Source organism: Manacus candei, unplaced genomic scaffold (genome assembly GCF_025592945.1).
Source record: "Manacus candei isolate 608988 ecotype Guabito, Panama unplaced genomic scaffold, ASM2559294v1 h1tg000014l, whole genome shotgun sequence".
NCBI lineage: Eukaryota > Metazoa > Chordata > Aves > Passeriformes > Pipridae > Manacus > Manacus candei.
Window position 1 is genome coordinate 32,761,896 of NW_026138062.1, and position 14,011 is coordinate 32,775,906.

A 14,011-nucleotide genomic window follows, 5' to 3' on the forward strand; every position below is an offset into this window, starting at 1 on the left:
CATAGGATACTATGATCCTCAGCACTTTCCTTGCTCTGTAGCCATTTTCCACCTCTGGCTGGAGCTTACCAATGAAAGGGCACATCTTGGTGATTAGTCTTGGCTGCTGAATCTGATGTTAGGGATAAGAACAGTGGACAAGCATTTAATTAATTCCTGAAATATTTTGGTTTTGTAGTATTCCCTAGGGCCTGAAAAGTGTGAGGCATCCTTCTATCTCTTCTGCTGGCTGATTTCTACTAAAATTCCTGGTGCAGATGACATTCATTTGCAAGATACAGCACGTGAGCCACAGGAGCTGGAGCAGGAGATTGGTGTAGGAGCGGGAGTGACTGATTTGAGCACAGGCAGAAGGGGAACTGGTTTGGGGTCAGAAGCCGTGAGGTCCATATGTGGGCAGGCTGAGGTAGAAACTTTAGCTGCTGGGGTGTAGGCAGCAGGGATGAGAGATGCAGACCACCAGTACAGAAAGGCTGATTTCTGTGGACTTAAGCTGCTGGATCACAGTTCCCACTAAAACCTTCCAATCAAGAAGGATGTCCATGGGATCTAGACAGCCTTCTGATGGGGAAATGCAGGCACAGACACATCAAGGGTTGTCTTCATCTTCTCACACCATGCCCTCAGAGGCTCCAAGGGAGCATCCAGCTTTAAGAGCTCATTGAACCCAGCTGACTTGAAATACAGTTGAGGTTTTTTTTCTATTACTAGACAGGGAAAAGCGGTGAGGGAGGGGAAGTAGAAATCCCCCAAGTCTGTGGACTCCTTTAGGCTGGAGCAGTACCAGTGAAGACAGGGCACTGACAGCTAGAAGACCCTGGCTATTTCAGGGCCTGTGCTGGTAGGAGGGTCTAGGGTGTCAGGAAAGTGTAGAGCCCTGGATGTCTGCTCCTCAGCTACCGAGGAGCCTGAGGTGGATTTCCCAGAAGGGCATCTGTGACCAGTACAATAGTGGCTTGGGAAAAGCTTATTTGGTTCCCTCCCTTTTCCAGATGCCATCTCTATGTCCAGTATCTTAACCCAGCAACAAACAGGCTGCTCTAGGACAGTGTCACTTATGGCTGAGGCTCATGTGTGGTCAGTCTCCTGAAGAACCCCTGGTGGTGGCATGTCCATGACCACCCACTCCCTGTGAGCACTGTTTTTAGGACAAGCTGCAGGCTCGCTCTCCATTGCCATGGCTCTCAGTTCCTTGGGTAGGCGGCAGTGACAGCTGTGCTGCCTGAATCATTCTCTGTGGGCACTAGCTCAGCTCTGCAGGCCTGGTGGCGTTGCCTAGCCCTGGCACGGCACCAGCCTTGGTGAAGAAGACCCAAAGGATGGGGTTTCCAGATGAGAAGGTGCCTGTGGAGCCTGCTGCCATCCTGAGAAGGCTCTGGCAGGGTCATCCTGTGAGCAGAAATGCAGGAGAGTTGATAGCTAGGCTGTGCGTGTGGGCAGCGTGTTTGCTTTTGGGAAGGATGGATGTAGCTGCAAGGAACATAGCTCAGCATGTACCAAGAAGTGGCTGTGTGCTAGGTTATGGGCAAGGCACAAGATAAGGACAGTTTGCAACACATAGGCCACTTTGTAGCCAGGGTTAGAGTCTAAAAGGTCTGTTGATAATGAAACCAAATGCTTGGGGTAGTTGTCAAATTAAAAAAGGTACCATTTGGAGAAGGCAGTAAAACAGTTCGTCAGTGTAGCGAGAATCTCTCCCAGTGACTTATTTTCATACCATGCACAGACTTTAAAAAAACAAGTAGAATTAAACCAGCATTTGAAACTGCCCTCTAGAGACTTTATTTGAATGCAATATATTTCAATTAATGTGTATTCAAAATTCCCATGCTAATATACAATCTGCAGAGACTTATAATTGTTGGTTGAAATCTGAGCTAAATTAACATAATCTTTTAATTTTTTTTTTAAAAAGAGAAATAATCAACTTGACTGCAAGTAGAATATTGAGCAGAAAAGAAACAGAATAACCGGGGAGTGATTTTGAAAGCAGCTCTTATGGCCAGTTGCTCAAAGCCAGTGCCAGAAAATAAGGGAAACCTTCTTTTATTACAAGTGATTGCTGTGACCTTCTCTGGTTAACCTACAGAAGGGAAAATGAGCTATACACTGTGTATGATTTGTTGTTATTACAGTTGGGCTGTTTCTCAGTGAACCTGTAGAAGATGGAATGTTTATTTTGATTTATTTTTGCCTTGTTTATGCTCAAAAGAATAAAACCAAATGAAACATCTTCTAGGACTGCACATGTGTACTCATTTCTCTTTGACTACTGTGACTGTGCCTCCTGCTCTCACCTCCTTTGTGAATATCACAGCTATGCATGTCCCTCCCTCCCTCCTTCCAGGTTTAGGAAGACAGTATTGTCCTCTTCTCGGTGCAGAGACTGGAGCTGTACCTGACCCTTGAGGGAGGACTGGTAAGGTAAGCTTTCTCTTATCCTTCTTCTTCTGAGACAAGCACCACTTACACTCCCCTGGGGATTGCATAAATGAGAAGGAGAGCAGCAAATTGGTGTATTTATATGCAGCAGAGTCAAGAGGGCCCCATTGTGCTTGGGATGCACAGGAACTGAGCTCCAGAGAGCTCCCGCTGTGGGGCACCATAGGGACAAAACAGACCAGCAGTAAGACCAGAGGGATAAGGACAATGCAGTCGTGTGTATGCTTTTGCATTCTTGTCAGCCTCAGAAGTTTTTTGCAGAGGTACACTAATGTATGCAGCAAAATCAAGAGCATTAGAAAATTCCCACAGAATCCGGATGGACGCAGTGAGCTAATTGTGGATTAGGTCATTTTCTATGTGCCTTCCAAGATGACTGCATGTACCTAATTAAGATGCCTAATGTATTTTGTTTAGCCCAAATGGTGATGGAGGAGGAAGGTTATTGGTCTGGTGTTCAGGGTATTGGCAAGGATGATTTTTATGTGGATTGGAATTAAGCAGGCTTTCAGTTTCCAAGGAATAAAGTTACCAACAAGGCTCAGTCACACAATTACTTTAAGGAACAGTGATATCACTGAAAACATTTTCTGAAATCATAAGATTTCACTGATTCATCTTTGTGTGTCATTTTTTGGCCTCAGCTCTCACTTCAGGAAAAATATTCATTTAACTTTTATTGAAAACAAGATTATTTAAAGAATAAAACAATCACAGAATGTTTGAGGATGGAAGGCACCTGGAGTTTATCTAGCCCAAATCTCTGGTCAAGCAAAGCCACCTAAATCTGGCTGCCCAGGACCATGTCCAGATGGGTTTTGTATACCTCAGGAGATGGTGACTACATAACCTCTCAGAGCAGCCTGTTTCACTGTTGGATCACTTGTAAAAAAACTTATTTCCTGTATTACAGGTTATTCCCATTATCTCCTGGTCTTCCATGTAGGACCAATCTTTACTGTCTCTCAACATTGGGTGTGCATTTATAAGGCCCCCCTGAGCCTTCTCTGGGCTGAACAGTCCCAGCTCCCTCAACATTTCCTCATATGTCAGGTGCTCAAACCCTTTAATTATCTTCTTGGTCCTTCAAGGGACTCTGTCCAGTATATCCACATATCTCTTGTACGGGGGATCCCAGACTTGGACACAGCACTCTGTGTGTGTCTCACTAGGGCTGAGCAGATGGGAATAATCACCTCCCTTATCCTACTAGTGACACTCTTCCTAATGCAGCCAGGAGGTGGCTGGTCACCTTTGCCACAACAGTACACCACTGGCTTCTGCGTGCTCCAGGGCTTGGTGTACTCCAGGCCTCTCAAGTCCTTCTTTTCAAAGCTCTTTCAGCTGGTCCCCAGTGTGTTCTGGTGCATATTGTTATTCCTCCAAGGGCAAAGCTGGGCGCTCCTCTCTTCAGCTCTTGAGGTCCCTCTGAATGGCAGTACCACCAGCTGGTGCATCAAACCCTCCTCCTCATTTTTTATCCTCCGCAAACTTGCTGAGGGGGTACTCTGTCCCATCATCAAGATCAATAATGAAGTTGTTAAGCATATTTGACCCAGTATAAGCCCTGGGGCATTCCACTAGGGCCTGCCCTCTACCAGGACTTTATGTCACTGGTCACAGTCCTCTGAATTCAGCAGTTCAGTTAGTTTTCAGTCCACCTTAGCATTCATATATCTAACCTGAACTTCATCGGTTTGTCTGTGGAAACAGACTTGACTAAAATCAGAGTAAAGAAAGGCCACTTCTCTCTCCTCATCCATGTAGTGTGTTGACCCCAGCCAGATACCAGGCACCCACTAAAGCTGCTCTCTCACTCTCCCTCTGCAACTAGACAGAGGAGAGAGAAAAAAAACCAGCTAAGGATTCATGAGTAGAGATAAGAGCTGGGAGGGGTCACTGACTGATTACCTTCACAGGCAAAACAAGACTCAAAGTTGGGATGTGTCGCTGATAATGTCGGAACGGCCAAAGCGACACTTACCCTGCCATACAAGTTTATTTGAACCTTTTCTTGAGCTTTTTCACAGCAGAATGGAGAGGCATCTGAAATTTGGCAAAGAAATGCAATACGCAGAGAAGGTGCATCTTTCAGTACTCCAGTAAGAGCCAGATTCATCACTGTCCAGTTGTGTGCCCACCAGTAAGCCACCGTCCTTATTTTTTACTGACTTTATTGCAGCATCATTCACATTCACTTTCCTGTGTGGATAATGGATGCAGATCTTTGGACACGGCCAGTAAAATGCCTGTCTCTCTCAAGGTTTTCCCTTTCTCTGCTTGCTGAAGTCACTGTTCATTTGCTTGAGGCCTTGCTTCAAACTAGGAGTGCACTGATAAACCTAACTTGATGTCAGTTCATGACTGCATTCTCCCATGTCTCCTGTCTCCTCCTCCTCAGTACCTCTCAGTGGCATTTTTCCTGTTCATCCCCATGCACCCCCTTGCACTATGAGGTGTGTAGTGACCGGTGCCCGGGAGAGGCAGGTGACCATCATGGTGGCACTGGGAAGAAGAAAGTGAATTCAGCAAGGCAGGGCTGGGCCTGCAGCACCCAATTCCCTTCTGCTTCTCAAATCCACTGAATCCCTTCTCCAATGCAGTATAGCAGGACAAGGAAATTTTTTGGTAAGCTGTCTAGCCCTGGGGCTGTATGTTACACGTGCAGCAAAACGTGGAAGTCTGTTGGATAATCATGCAAAAATGAATGTTAGAGCATTGATGTGCATGGACAACTTAACCATACATGTAAAATAAAGAGTGTATGTAAAAGGTAAGTGCTGGCTGCAAAAGAAAATTTTTATGCAAGAGATTGAGTGTCAAGTGGTTTGTCAGAGGGAAAAGCCTGTGGCTGTCTGTGAATGGCCAAATGCTTTTACAGGACAAGCGACAAGGAGGCAGTAGAAGTGAGAAGTGCCTGTGATGTTTGACCAAAAGGACCACCACATGTGCTTTGGACCAAGTGCTGCTTTGCAAACAGAGTGGAGGCAGTAAAATGAGTTACATAAACCATGCAGAATTCATGTACAAAAAAGCAGTGATTCTGAATGTCAACTGCCATGAATCTCGTGGGGCTGTGGGGTTCATTATGTCTGGCGGGGTTCAGTGTGCTTTCTGGGGCATCTGTAGTCTCATTTAAGCTATCCTGTACCCAAGAAAGCAATGGAGAGTGGAACCAGTGAAGACTCTCTGTTTCACAGCTACTTGCTCTGTTACAGGGACATTCCTGGTGCCCTTCTGACCATAGGCTCATCAGTAAGGTTGGGAGCATCCCAGGGAACCTGGTAATCATGGGCCTTGATGAGAACAAAAATTATAGTGGTAGTGCCATTATGAATAGGGTTGCTGCCATCTGTTGGTTGAAATCTCATGGGGAGCTAGAAGAATCCTTGATCTGATTATGCCATCTAAGATTTACATATACTGAGAAAGGATTATTTTGGTTTTAATGACATGATGTGCTCATGTTTTAAAAATTGGCAGGGGGGACAAAACTATTTGTCTGCATTATTACATTATCTGGTTGCTGACCTGTATATCAGTTTAAGTCCTTTGATGAAGTACTGGCCAAAGTTTCAACTTTTCAAGCTGTGGATCTACAAACTTTTCTCATTACACCACTGTCACCTTCAGCAGTTTGTGCTGTTAACTGCTTATGGTCATTCCACAGCTGAATATTTGTTAACTACCATTTCTGGGCCAGCACTATAGACCAAACAAGCAAAGTAATATGGACCAGGAATAACCCTCCCCCTTTTTTTTTTCTTTTTTAATAATATTATTAGTAAGCTGGATAAGTTTCCAGGATCCATCTGTACATCCTCCCATGAACGTAGCAGAGCTGAGGAGGAGGGCACCCACTGAGGCAGCTGAAATCTGCCCTGCTGCTGTGAGAAATTACTGCCTGTGTCATCAGGGCTTTCAGAACAGAAGTTTGTAGCCACTACCCAGATTTGTAAAAGTTTGGGACCAGCCTATGAAATGGCTGTATCTCCAAAGGCTGCAACTATCCAGATTTCTACCCCTCTTTCTCCCAAGCCCAGAGCAGCTCAGTATTCACATTCACTGCCCAAAGTTCTGCCTTATTGTCTGCCTGTTAAAAGTAAATCCTATAGGATGAGCAGCCCTGAGACATGATAAAGGTTCACTTTTCAGCTTTTTCCACAGGTTTGTTAAACAAATCTACATGTACCAAACATTTCCAGAGTGAAGGGTTTCCACAGTAAGTTAAATTGAACCTGTAGTCTTCCATGTCTCAAATGATCTGGTTATTAGATGTTAACCCTCACATTGAACATCCAAAGCTGTACAGCAATTTCTTGTTGTGTCCACTGGACTCTCTTCATGTTTGCCTTCTCCCCTCTGAGTTCTGCCAGGCTCCATTTCCAGCTCCGTGCACCCTGCCTAGTAGTTCAACCCCAACAAATTTCTTACAATGTGCAGGAATAGCTACTAGCATATTTAAAAGGCAAGATACTTACACTGGGATGTTTCTTGACCTTTCATTGGAAATGTGCATGGGTAGAAGCACCAAAATTTCTAGCTAATAAACATATTTCCTTTAGGCTTCCCAAAGTTTGTGTTTGACCAAGAGTGGTGGGTGTTTTGGCAATTTCCAGATTTCTTTCCATGTAGGTTGTGAAGTCCCTAAACCTCTCTTCATTGCTCCCACTAGCTTAGGTGGATGAGGAATTCTTCCTCATACATGATGTAGCAGTTGTTGCTCCTCACACTGGTCAAGTTACATTTCAGCTAGAGGTCCAGTTGCTTTTGCTGTCCACCTGGTAGGTTGTTGCACTAGTGTTTCCCACTAACTGCAGTAGGCTACAGCATATTTTAAAATTTTAGGAAGTTCATTTCAATTTTTGTGTGATCTTTGCAGAACTGGTGGAAACCAGATGGAGGACAGCCAGCTTCCCTCAGTAATTTAGAACTCTAGCTGAAATCTTGTTCAAATTATAGGAAATACTGAAGAAAGACTCACATTCTGGAAGCCTGCCTGTGCCTTTCAGCAGAGATTTAAAGGAGAATTAGCCGGTTAGGTTAAACAGTGCCTTACTCATTCTTGTAAATCACAGCTCTTAATTCTCATTTTGCTTTTTGTGCAAGAATTACAGGCTGAGGATGTGCTCTTGTAATAAGCCAAATACATGAGTACCTACAAGGCTCATATCAAAAGTATCGATGAATATACACTAGAGTCATGTACACAATGGTTATGATGACATTGATAAATAAAAGAGGAGATGATGGACCCTGACCTTCCTTGAACAATCCACTGCTCTGTTTCTGGCTCATTCTTTCATTCAGCTTTGCACCTGGTCCATCTAGCTGTTTCCATAACAAAGCTCAGGTAGGGCTCTGAGGAGGGTTCACTACCCTAAATGTGTAGAAGCACTTTTATCTGTCTTAGATTAATCTACCACTAGTTTGATCATGCTTCCCCGAGTTCTAGTGATGAATAACCATTCTGCATTCACCTCATCCACTGCCTTCGTGATTTTGCAAATGTCATTCATAACCCCCAGCCTCCTCCTCCCCAGAGCGTTTTTAGTCTCTCCTTAGAAGTTGTTTCATTCCCTTTATCATTTTACTTGTCCTCTCTGCCCTTTCTCTAACTTTGTCACATCCTAGAGAGGACATAGCTTAACATCAGTAGGAATGCCTTCTGTGTGGGTTATGCAGTGAAATTCCCTAATTCCAGACAGAGTAGCACCCAGTGGAGTGTGCTTCATCCTTTCAGTCCCACAGGCCACCTCATCAGGGAAGTGCTTGGCTGTTCCCACCATGTTGCCCTGACCACATCTTACTGCACAGGTCTCCATGGGCCAGCATGGACCCTAGTCAGAAAATCCTACTAATTATGTGAAAGTTTATGATAAACATGGGTGAGTTCATCCCCCTCACTTTCTTCTACATACAATGTGAAGGCACACAAATGGTGTAAAGGCACCAAATGGTATAAAGAACAGACTGACTTTTTTACAATGCCACTGCCCTTCTAAGAGGACAGATGAGCACAGGGCAGTGGCAGTGGTGTCTGGATGCTCTTTGGGGGATGGTCCTCTAAGGGCTGTGTAGCAGCAGAGAAGCCATGCTGCAGCCACAGGACTGAGGGGACAGCTGCCTGGTTCGTGAGGCAGATGACAGGTTCAGCTGCTAAGGACAGAGGTTCTCTGGGGTGTTTCACAGAATCGTAGAGTCATTTAGTTTTACAAGGTAATAGCAAAACCAAAACTCAACAGGCCAAAGAAACGGGGAAAAAACCCAAACAGACAAACCCCCATAGAAGCAGGAGAACACTTGATGGTTACTGAAGATTTTCTTAATAAATAGAATGATTAATGTCTTTCCTGAAAATCCTGGCCCTCTTCCAGCAGCCAGCTAACTACCATCACCACTTGTCAGCCCTGCTTTGGCTCTGGGGGGAGGCTGCTCCCAATGTGCCAAAAGCCAGGGGCAAGTGACCCTCCTGCCAGTCAGCAACATTAAAACCTTCAATTTTGCAGAGTACTCGGGGCTCTGCTCAACCCCTGCATGGGCTGTGAGTGATATGTGCAGGAAGCAACTGGCCTGGACCTCAGCAATGTGAGCCCATGCCAAGGAGGTCTCCCAAGGTCTGGGGATAAAGCCCAGTGTGTGCTTGGGGTGCTGGGAAGGGGGAGGTGTGTGGCCAAGCATGGCTCACTGGTTCCAGAGCTCTTCCACTTTCTGTGGAATTCCAGCAGAATCATATCCTGTGCATTTGTAGAAGTATATCTATCACCTTTGATGCAAGGCTTGGACCCAATGGAGTAAAGAAAAATGTGGTTATGAGGAAATAGTAATGAGTTCTTACGGACTGCCTTTGTCTGACTCAACGCATTACAGCTGGGGTTTTACAACTGAGTGATGAAAATACGCCCATCCTTAGAATGCACATAGAAAAAGCAGTGCTTATCTACCTGCTTTACTACAGGTACTTGCTGAAGTTCTGCTAAAGGTCTTCAGGAGGACAAAAAAAAATTAGTGTCATTAGAAAACAAATCTGGCATATAATCTGTTACCCTTGCCCAGAGTCAGAGCTAAGGCACGAGACGATAGTCCAGAAGCCAGTGTCTTTACTCGCTCTTGTACCCCAACACAACCATGTAATCAAGTTTGTTGACACAAAAGTGAATCCAGTTTTCACTAGAGATGTCGGGTGGACTGGCTATAACCAATCTTTGTGGTGGGATTCAGTAATTGTCATGTCTTCCCTGCCCCGCCTGCTGCAGCTCTGTTGCCTTTAGCTCACAACAGCACTCAGGTGGCATGAGGTGGGAAGAGAATCAAGTGTAGAGAAAACACGGACTTTTGGGTCTTCTGGATCTTCTGATTTACATTTCTGTTTGTATAATAGTCAGTCTGATCCCAGACAGCTTTTTCCTTGCTTGGTTCCTGCAGCATTTCCCCTAGGGAGAGGCTAATTCCTATGGGCTGCAAACCATGTCCCCTAAACTGGAAGAGAGATTTCAACAACTTGGAAGAAGAGTGCAGACAGGGAGGGGGGATAGAGTTGCATGAGAGATTTACAGGGGGAGAAATTTAAATGGGGCCAGATATGGCTGCAGTAGTGATGAAGGGCAGCAGAGCCCCACTGACACGATGCACAGCACATGCCATACTAGGCATCAGCAACAGGGTGGGAGAGCAACAGTCTCGTTAGCCTCCCACATCCTCCTTCCCATAAATCTGCCTTCAGCTGATGAAAGGCAATGTGCTCATGTATTTCCAGTGCTGAGGTTGCCTGTCCTTTTATAAATCTAACCTGATATGTATTTTCCTGTCCTTGACTGTAAGTAGCTGTGCAACATTTGGGCACACAAAGAGTGAAATGGGAGCAGTGTAGAATTCCAAGAAGTGAATATATTGCTAACGCCACTCTTTGTGTTTTTGTTATCCTTCACTTTCTTAGATGCTTAATATATGACTACTAACACCAGGTCCCATGACAGCACAGCACTGCGATAGCTCTCTCTGCCTTCTTATAAGGACCTTCTAGACATTAACCAACACTTCCTCTGCAAGGTTTGAGTTTGTTGTTGGGAGTCACTGCTCTTCCTTCAGAATGCTTCTTCAGTGGGACAACATGGTCTGACATAGCTGCCATAACCATATCTCAGCATTCACTCAAGGCAATTGGAAGCAATTTAGAATGGCTTCGTCGTTTCATGATGGGTTTCTGCCTTGTGTTGATCCACTTCTCTGTTATTCTTTATGTATGTGTGGTTTTGTCCTGGTTTTGTCATGGATGCAGTTCATTTTCCTCTTAGTAGCTGCTACAGCACTGTGTTTTGTATTCAGCATGGAAATAATGTTAGTAATACACTGATGTTTTGGTTGTTGCTAAGTAGTGCTTACCCTAAGTCAAGGACTTTTCAGTTTCCCCTGCTCTGTCAGTGAGGAGCTGCACAAGAAGCCAGGAGAGAGCATGGCAAGAGAGCTGACCTGAACTGGCCAAAAGGATATTCCATACCATAGGACGTCATGCTCAGTATATAAACTGGAGGATATTGACTGAGGGATAGAGTGATAGCTGTTCAAGGATGGGTTAGGCATCGATCAGCAGGTGGTAAATAGTTGCATTGTGCATCACATATTTGTTTGTTGGTTTCTTTCCCCTAGAGTTTTATGTGTTTTTCATTATTATTACATTTTACTTTGTTTCAATTATTAACTCTCCTCATCTCAACCCACAGGGTTTTTTTTCCCTTCTCTAATTCTCCTCCCCATCTCATATAGGTGGGGGGTAGTGAGCAAGCAGCTGCATGGTACTTGTTTGCTGGCTGGGGTTAAACCACAGCAGTTTGTGTATGTGAATCATCTCCAATATAGTGATATACACCTATACACATGGAATAGATGTATTTTCTATGAAAGACAGGTTTGATAATTGCACAAATAAAGTACAGATAATGGAAATAAAATCAATGTACTCAGACAGGAAATAAGTGAGTCACCAATATGAAATGCACATTATACTACCGACAGGTGCTTTAATATAGCTTGTGAATAAGGGATTTATTCATAAGAAAAAAGCTAAGACAAAACCTCAGAGTCTAATTATTTATCCAGATCTGCAATTATTAGTTATAAATCTCTAGAATGGCTGAGAAAGTGTTTGGGAAAATGCCAAGTCTGGCTCTGTGTGAAATGCTATTGCTAGGAACTGTGTTATTCCTAGTGATATATTATGGCCAAAGACACTAGAGACTTTCCATTTTCTGGGAGCTCTGCCTTTTTGCAGCAAAAACCGTGCTTTCAGTGATGGCTTTAATATCATGTCACAGGCTTCAGCCACACAGGGGAGGAGGAATGGAGGTAGTTGGGTCTTTCTGGATTAAATGTCTATTATATGGTTGCAAGGGATGACAGGGGACTTGGTTTAATGGCCCAGGTGGTCCCTTCATATTCTGTACTCATATCCTCTGCTATTCAAATGGTTCCTCAGGGATCTCTGCCTGATCAAATATGAACTGCACTAAATCCTGAGACCTGTTGGAAGAGCATTGACCTAAGTGATATAATATGTGCTGAGGCAGAAGAAGAGTGTGTGAGTTAGCACAGCTCAGTTTATCCTGCCCTAGCCCCAAGACTATAGTACTTGAAGCACCAGATAGTGGCAGGTGTTCAGGAGCAGGGAACACAGCTCTACTTCCCTCCTGGCTACTGCACAGAGAGGTTCTTTGCTAGAAGCTGATACTATCTCGGTTTCAGTGCTCTCTGCGCCTTCCATCCAAGGCACACCTATTTCTGAAAGGCTCCTTGTACCCAAAATCTCTGTGTCACTAGACACTTGCCAATGGTAAAGTAGCAAACTCTATCATGAAATCAGAAGGGCCTCCTGGCATAATGAGCACAGTACCAGCATAAGAACTTCAGATATATGTCATAATTTTATCTTTACTCACATAGACGATTAATGTAGAGAGTGAGTTATGTATCCTTGCATAGTTCTCACAGTGCTATGCCATGACTGTACACTTATGGTAGTGATATCTTAAGCATACCTCCCACAAATTTCTACTGCAATTTATAAGGAAAGATCAAGAAACTGGACCAACAATCAACTTTAGATATCTTGTTAATGTAAAACATATTACACTAGTCAAGCATACGATAAAGACAATTAGAATTTGCCATCTTGGTTAGAAAACCCCACACAGCAACAGTAAAAAACACTGCCATGTTTGGAATTAAACTTTTATGAAAAGTTGCCCAACTGACACTTGCCAAGGCCCAGTGGAGACTGGTTTGAACTAGGTTTAGGAAGCTGTCCATATGCAGAGGCTTTCTGACATGTGTAGCTTTCCCAGGCTTGCTACACCTCCACTGTAAAACAAAGAGCTGCAACGCAGGCTGTGCTGAGGAAATGAGCTGCATTACCCTCTGTGTTCTCTCAGCCCAGAAGGGAGGGAGGAAAGCATTAAAGATCCTGCCAAATGTTGTCCCGAGTCACACTTTCACAGCTGCTGGCACTGAATTTGTTCTGGTTCTTCTGGAGACATTTGTCTGGGTCTGCCCTGAGCCTGCCTGCATTTGGTGGCATTTTTGCTTCATGAAGGAGGCTGAGCACAGGATACAGGGGATGTGGCAGTCCAGGCTTCGAGTGCTTTGGGTGGCACTGCAGGATGCATGCACCTTGTCTTTCATGCCTTCTGCATGCCTCTCTCTGGGCTGTTCCTGCCATAATTGTATGAAAAAACCCTGGGTGAAGGCAGCACATCAGTCCCAGGATGCCAGTTCTTCCATAAATTGGGGTTCCATGCTGCCACCCTGCCACACACTCAGTGTCTTGTGCAAGCTGCAGTGGGACCAGCAGTGTGGCTGTCACATGCCACCGATCCCACAAGTGGCAGTTCAGACATGATTTGGCTTCCTTCTTGCTCCAGCTCCCTGTAACCAGAGACTCAGAGCAGAGCTGCTGCCTATGGCTGCATTGCTAATTTTGTCATTGATAACAAAGACTTGGAGGGGAAACACCATGTCTCATGGGGTCTGACTCCAGAAAAAGGGTGCTGAGCACCATCAGTGACATGCAGCAGCAGCGGAGGGACCTCAGGATGGAAGAGATGATGTTACCTGTGTGTGATCACCCTTCTGTGTCATGGAGAACAGAGTGATGAGAGGATAGTTGCTGGAAGTTGGCAACCTCTGACAGCAGGGTGACAGGACATGGCAAGATGCATCCTGGAGGTTTTTTCTCATATTGCTTTCAAGTTACAGCAATATAGGAGATGAGGGCACATTTTGCTTGTGTGAGCTTCCCCGGGTAGATTGGGGATGCCAATGGAATGCTTATTCAGTGGGCTGCTGCTTGGTGTCACCATGAGTCCCAGGACATGTCTCCTCACCCAAGCCTCACAGAGAGTGTTCACACCCATCTGGATGCTGCTACAGCCCTTGGGGCTGTGGCTGTGCGGAGCTCCAGCACAAGAACCATGCCATGCCCCAGGCCAGCAGAGAGATCTTCTCCCCTCTGAAATGTTAGGAGGGAGCTACTGCTCCACTGTAAGCCCTGGAGCAGGTTGGTGCCACCCAGGCTTGA